The sequence below is a fragment of the Gavialis gangeticus genome, unplaced genomic scaffold (assembly GCF_001723915.1).
Source record: "Gavialis gangeticus isolate Ggan-Ray unplaced genomic scaffold, GavGan_comp1, whole genome shotgun sequence".
Taxonomy (NCBI): Eukaryota; Metazoa; Chordata; order Crocodylia; family Gavialidae; genus Gavialis; species Gavialis gangeticus.
In genome coordinates, this window is record NW_017729022.1 from 131,978,106 (window position 1) to 131,985,654 (window position 7,549).

At 43.3% G+C, this 7,549-nt stretch overlaps 1 protein-coding gene across 3 annotated transcripts in view; it reads right to left on the bottom strand.

Moving 5' to 3' along the window:
* The window catches only part of MAP4K3 (mitogen-activated protein kinase kinase kinase kinase 3), a 159,133-nt gene extending 153,356 nt beyond the window's left edge, over nt 1–5,777 (bottom strand). For all 3 annotated transcript variants that reach the window (XM_019516196.1, XM_019516195.1, XM_019516193.1), the window contains exon 1: nt 5,724–5,777. The gene's annotated coding sequence lies outside the window, so the exon portion shown is untranslated. The remainder of the gene's footprint in view (nt 1–5,723) is intronic.
* Nucleotides 5,778–7,549: the final 1,772 nt, after the last annotated feature.

Below are 7,549 nucleotides of genomic sequence, written 5' to 3' on the forward strand. Positions count from 1 at the left end.
CAGCTCCCGTCACTGGGTGCAGCCTGTCAGAGGCCTCGAGGGCCCATGCCCCGCCACCTTATGCTCCAAGCACAGCGGGCAACCTGCAGCAGCAGCCACCTTCTCCTGGAGCACAAGTGGAGGGGGAGACACGGACCCCCCCAAGGCCAGGGCTGTGCCCAGTGGCAGGAGCCCCCCCTGTGCACCCTTAAAACTGCAGAGACTTCCAGATCCAGCTGGGCCGGGGCCCGACACCACATTTATCTGGCTGGTGGGCGGGTGCGGCTCAGCGCAGCCGCAACATGGAAGTGGGATCAGGCCCTGGCCTGGCCTGGGACACTCTGCGGTCTGGAGCTATGTGGGGCAGGGAGCAGGGCACAGGAGATCCTGGGGTGCTCTTTACTTGCAAAAAGTGATTTTCCCATAAGAAGACTGGAGACCACTAATTTAAAGAACGTACGAGTTAATAAAACCAAATAGAGTATCAAAAACATTGCAGTAATGCCAACCAAATTAATTTCTGGAAACAGTAAACTTTTTTAATTTAGTCCTATAAATTACCACATTGATAGCAAACATGTCTTCATTTTTAAAATCTGATATTCATATGTATTTCACAAAACGTTTCAAACTATGGGTTGTAAGGTAACTTCAAGCTTCACTGTTTATTATTCATGGTACAAAACCATATGGAATTGTTTCTGCTTCCTGAATTAAACCTTAATAATAAAAACAACAAATAAGAGCACTACTGATTTCCACACACAAATAAAAGAATTTCAGTAAAAAAGAGCCATTCTCCAAATATCTGACTAGCTGCTCCTAAACTCTAACACAGCATAAGCAGTTTTAAGTTATTTAACCTCTCAAACCAATCTGTAATAAGAGACTATTAACTTTCTGAATATCAATGCTGTCCCTGTGAAGCAGGAAACTGTGCCTTTGTTCCATGTAGATTTGTTTATTACAATAGGCTTTATCTGGGACAAACAACGTCACTCTGCAGTTATGCATACCTACCTCTACAGTGTGGAAGACTGCTAAAACGTATCATAACTGGGCCTCACTCCATGTAATGGTTGCTAAAAAAAAAAAGTCACTGAAGTACCACATGACAGACACTTCATACCTGCATAGCACAGGAGCAAATTATCCCAAATTTAGTACCACCTCACCGATCTGGGCAACCATGCAGATAATGTACACCCACAACACCTATCCTTATGGTCAAGTTCAAAGCAGTTGGAAGTAAGAACATTTGTGTTGTCAAACTCTACCTACTAAAATTTGCTCCTCTGGATACCCAGTAGGCAGAATAGCTTCTGGACCATTATTTCCAATCTCACAGGCTACTTGCCTTTAAAAAAAGGGATGTCTCCCCTTAGATGAGCAATCGTATGCACCTTCAGAGTACATAAACATTAAACAAGGAGTTGCTTCTGGGTGGCCAACAGGAAAGGATAGGCAGAGGGCTGTTTGAAGACTTGCTCATCCTGGGGAGCTGGGCATCACAGAAGCACTGATTTAAGTATAAATCACAGCATGGTGAAGAGAAGGAATGTGCCATTCCACACGATCTTGCTGCTTGGTTGAGTACCCTAACAACAAGAGGCCTTGGCACATGGAGGTTTGAATGTCCAATCTCCCACTTCACAGTTTGCTAATTACCAGGCTATGGCCTAGTGAAGGTGAGAATATTCTCCTTACCTTTTACTGAAGTTGGCTCATCAAAAAGCACAAGAACAAGTAAGAGGGAGCCTGCCTTGGGATCTGGCCCTATTATTTCTACTTTTTACATAATGAAAAGCATATCAAAAAGCCATCTTCACTGACTGCCTATCTTATATCCATACCAGCCCAGCCTCTGGCTTCTTTACTTTTCATTCCATCCAGGAAGAGCACACATCAACTGCAGAAACTTCCTCAGCCTGATGAAGGGTTTTTAAATCTGAAAGCTTGCTTAAAATCCTCTTCCAACTATTTAAGCTGGTCTAATAAAAGATATCAGATTCACCCAAAGAACTTTGTCTGCCTATATCAAAAGGACTGGAAGTAGAATTCATGGTCCTTTCCTCCCAAGAAGTGCCCTCCTCAGTGGTCTAACAATGTCAGGTTTCCTCTGCCCTCATGATTCTTGCAGTCCTTTCAGCCCAGGGACACAGCTTCAAGAGGAAAAACTGTAAGATGCGCTGAGCCTTGCTTAGCCCATAACCTCTAGCCAGCTGGTTGGGGCACTCTCCCTGGAACTGGGAGATGAGAGTTCAAACCCATTCATGCCAAGGACAGCCTAAAACCCAGATCTCCCACTCTGTGAAATGTATGCCCTGTAAACTACTGGGCAAAAGCCGGGGGGATCCTCCCCCTCCATGCATGAACTTAGTTTAAAAAACCCAAGCACTGGGCATCATTCCCACCCCAAAGAATCAACAATTTAGACAGTTTGGGTGCTTCTCAAGCAGAACTGTATAACAACACCAATTTTAGTAGAGTAAAGCATCTAGGTGGCTGTTATGACTCAGTTCTGAGCACACAGAGCAGCCCAATCTAATAACCTGGGATCTGGGTTTTCCGTTTCCCACGGAATAACAGAGAAAAACACAGGTTTTCCCGTTTACCTGAGGAAAACATGGATTTCTCATTTTAACAAAGAAACTCACAGCTTTTACAGTTTTGCAGATTTCCCATTTTAACAGAGAAACCCGCAGCTTTTACAGTTTTGCAGCAAGTTCTCTGCAGGCTGGCAGAGTTCCAGCCTTCAGGGGGTTGGGAGGAAGTGGGAGGAGGGCCGTCAGGTAGGGGGTGTCATGTGCATGTGTATGCACATGGCCACCAGGCAGCCTGGAGAGCAGCTCTCAGAGGTAAAGTCGGGGGGGGATGGATTGAAGCCCCCATAGAGAAATGGGGAGGGAGTTGGGCAGGGCTAGGGCTGGGGCTGCTGCCCAGCTGGGTGGTGTGTGGGACATGGGGCCCAGGGTTGCACTACACAGCCATAGGGCCCTGGCAGGGAGCAGGACAGGGTGGCGTGCGTCTCACCCAGGAAGCAGTATGGATAGGGCCAGCTCCCTGCTGCTGTGCACACTCCCAGGAGGCAGGGGGAAACCATGCCCCCCAGATAGGTGTGCAGGGTGGGCGTGAGCTCCCTGCTCTGCTGCCCTCCCCTGGGGCCTCCACAACCCAGAGGGTGCAACCCAGTGCTGCAGGGCACAGCAGGGCTGTGCGGGGAAGCTGTTTGCCACTGCGAGCTCCGTGCTGCCCTGGTGAGGTGTCTGCATATGCGGCAGCAGCATCGGTGATGGTGCAGGGTTTTGCCCCTCACTGCTGCTGTGTGGGCAGGGGACAGGTTGCCAGGGCAGCACGAAGCTTGCAGCAGTAAGCTTCCCTGCTGTTTCCTGAAGCACCAGGTTGCACCTGCTGGGCTGTGGAGACCCTGGGGAAGGGCAGCACGGCCAAAGCCCACCCTGCACACATTTGGGGGGCACAGGTCCCTCCTGGGCCCCCCAGGAGTACATGCGGTGGCAGAGAGCCGAGCCCCGCCCAAGCCCACAGCAGGCAGGCTGCTGGCAGCAAGGGGGGAGGTGCCAGGCTCTGCTCTGCTGCAGCAGCTACAGCCGCAGCCTCTTGCTAGGGGCAGGGAGCTGTGGACCTGGGTCCTTGACCCTGTAGCCCTGGTAGCTGAGGGCACCTCTGGCAAGGCCGGTGGGGGACAGGGAGCTTGGGGGGTGGGGTGGAGTGAGGGTCCTTTCATTTTAATCACAGATTGTGGGGTTTTTAATTCAAAGAATTTGTGACTTTTTAATCCAGGGAAGCCAGGATCCCTGCTAATCACCTAAGTACTGTTTCAGGCCAAAAGGGAGGCATTAAATTAATCTAGGGACTTCAGTAATTTTATGGCTTCTAAGCAAGGTGAAATAAAGTCATGCTTCATGATTTGGATGGCTAAATGAGCCAGTAAGTTCTAGCAAGAGATTGGCATTGTTTAGAATTGAATTATACAAAACCTGGTCACTTGACTAATTGCCCATGAGGTTCTCCACTCCACAGGTCAGTGAAGAGCAAGGTCTTCCATTCCTTTTATTTAGAATATGAATCCAATACAAATCAATTAAAGGTCAAACTGAAGGATGGTGCATGCGTCTTCATAAAATTTTTAAAAAAAAATAGTACTGAACAATATGCTCCAAGAATATTTGCCATTTTACTAATGTTTCATGAACATATCCCATCCAAGGCCATAAGACTACTAAACTGATGTTCTACTTTGACTGAGACGTGTACATGGATGTGTTATGCATGTACAAAGCAGATCTATTAAAATAAATACAAATAAAAGAAATATGAAAATATATTATTTCCTCTTCTTGGCATATTTAGTTAATATTTAAAAGAACTTTGCCTTTGGCTATGGAACTTGAAAACGGAAAGTGGAGACACCACACAACCAAAATTACAGCATTTGTTATATTCAGCAAATCTTCAGTCCTCAAGAGCTTTACGATGAACACACAAATGTGAAGAGCTTCATAGAAATCACAACATAGATCCATTATACAAAGTGTGATTTAGTCCACATGTAGATTTTCAAGCAATGTGAAAGTCCTGGCCCTTTCATTACATCTGTTATTTCTTCTGTCTTCCACCTGACTTCTTTCTTTTCTGTTTCATTATGTTCCTCATTTCTCTTATCCTGTACAGGTGTATTCTGTACAGGTTTGCACAACATACAAAAATAAGGTACTGAGTATCAATACTCAATACTTTCTTTAAGGAAAAAAAATGAAACACCTTGGCTAAAGCTGAAGCTTCAGAATGTTTCAGAAAAAGATTAGAAATGTTCCAGCAGTTGTTGTTTGCTAATGTCCTATAAAGGCTATCTTAAGGCTTCACCATATTTTTCAAATAAGCAAATTGCAAATATTTGACAATATGTGCTAAAATGTAAGTCTGAAGGGTTTTAGTATTTTGTTTTTAATAGAAAGATACCCGACACCTTTGACCCTCCACCATATCAGTCTTCTTAAGGTCCCTGGCAGATGTTGATATAATGGCACAATTGGGATCTGAGGAATTTTGTGGCATGGCAAGGATGCGTGATTTTTGGGACAGCGCATAAAATTCCTTAAATTCCAATCATATGATTGCCAGGGCCCAGTTAGGATCCAGGGCTGCCCTCAACCTATTCTGGAGGTCAGGCAGCAGGCAGCTGTGTCCCAGACTCTGGAGCTCTCCTGTGCCCAATCCTTATGATCCAGCTGGAACAACTTCATGGCTGGTTTGCCATTTTATTGTACCATAAACTGGCTGAATGTATGGCACATGCAATTCACCACATAAATTTAACACCTTTAAGGACCCTAATACTTGTTGCATAGTGAAAATATGTGAAAGCTGTGCTTGTATCTTTCCATTATATGTAACCCAACATACCATGCACCTCCTGCACCCTGGTATATTATGGAAAGACAGCAGTACCATAACTGGAACTAGCAATACAAAGAAACAGGGAAAGGAGCACTATAAGAGATTTACAATGTTCTTATACAATTATGTTTCTTTCAATTGTGTTTATTTTTCTGCTTGCAAGCGTACATAAACTGAAGAGAGGCTGCATGGAATTAACTGTTATAAGAATACCTAAAGATCCCTCCTGGGAACTCTTCAAGAAAAAAAAGGTGAATTTAAGTGATTCAGTCAGACAGATTAAACAAATTGAGCATGTCTAGTGCACACAAAAAAAATCTGCTTACCTGGTTCTAGTTTTATTACTTTAATCGCTGCTAGCTCACCAGTGTTAACATTCCGAGCCTATAAAAGGAGAAAAATTATTTACATATTGGAATACAATAGTAAGTGATACAGCCGTAACCCAATACTGTACAAAAACTTGCATTTACGTTTCAAATCCCATTTATGATTAAATTTAAGTTTAGACATTTTCAGATAAATTATTGTAATTAAATAATTTCACTGGCTTTATGAATATATTTTGATTAAATATGTATGGCTATACTGTTAATTAGTATTATAAAATTATTTAGAACCTTCCAAAAATATGATTCATATTTGTATGATTACAGTAAGACAAATCTAGATTAGAATGCAGTAGCTTAAAGCAGTCACCCATCGAAGAATAGTTTATCATAGTTTTTTCCCCTCCTTTCCCTGCCTTTTCAAACAGTAAACTTTAATTAATTCACAACTATACTAAACTAAATTAAGCCACCACATCCCAAAACTTATAAAAAGTAGCATTGCAAATCTACACTTTGTTCCTCCTAGAACCTTTTCATGGTAAATTTAGTTTCCTTTGTAGTTAGAAAATCTAACAAAGACACTAAACAGTTAATTTGTGATGACATTTCAGATTATAAATCTTTAAGTACACTCAAGATTCTGTGTGCAACAAACCTAAGTTACATAGCAAAGTCCCTATTTTATGCTGTACTGGTGCACTAAGTGTGACAAAATGAGAATTTAGACACTGCTTACAAAATATTGTGATTCTATAATTCAGGGATTTTCAACATTTTTTGACCACTGTACCCCTCAGGTGGCCGGATGCAGAATAGTGTACCCTGAGTCACTGAGTGGGGGATGAGGGGTGGACTTGGATCGGTGGTGACAAGTGGTGGCAGCAGGCGGCCCTGCTCTCGCCCCACCCCAGCCCTGTTCCTGCGAGGCAGCAGCGTGGGGTGGCGGTGCTTTGTCCTCGCCCAGCCCCATGAACCCCTTGGGACCTTTCAAAGTACCCCCAGGGGTACACATACCCCCAGCTGACAACCCCTGCTATAATCTGTATGGTTTCTAAAGTGGGGAAGCACGGAGCAGGCAGCAGCAAATGCACTGCCTTGGAGGGAAGGAGGCTGCAGACCAACTCCTTTATTCCACTGCAATGTCTTTTGATCCCTCTCACCACACACATTATCCTCCTCCTATGAGACTGCTACATGACAAGCCAGCCACTTAAGAGGTTAGAAGTCTTTAAAAACAGTCTTTCCATGCCCCTCACCCCCACAAAAGACCATGCAGCTACCTAACTTAAGCAGCAATTAATCAATACTTTAATTCCATTAAAAATGGCAGCCCTTATGCCGAAGGGTTCCCTATGTTGAACACAGAAAGTAAAATTAAAATTTAAAAAGCCAATAAAATAAAAGCATGGAAATAATATTTTTTCTTTTTAAATAAAAATCTAGGACAGTGTTTAAAAGAATGTGATGGTACTTATCAATATTTTATGCACACCCAGAAGGTTTCCAGCCCCAGCAAGACATCTAATCTTAAACCTATATCTTGACAATTATGGTATTGTTCTATTATAACCACATTTTAAGGTTGTTTTAGGGAGAAAAAAAATAACATCCTTTCCCCAACATATAAAGTTGATAACTAGAGATACAAGACCATGAAACACTCTTGTCCTCACAAAATTCCACAGGAGAATTAAATAACAAAGGAGACTCCCAAAATATTAAATGCACTACAAATATTAAAATATAAGCTGCCCTGAAAAATATTTTACCATTAACTTTTTGAAAGCACAAAATACTACCTATCATACGGTAGAAAGCAC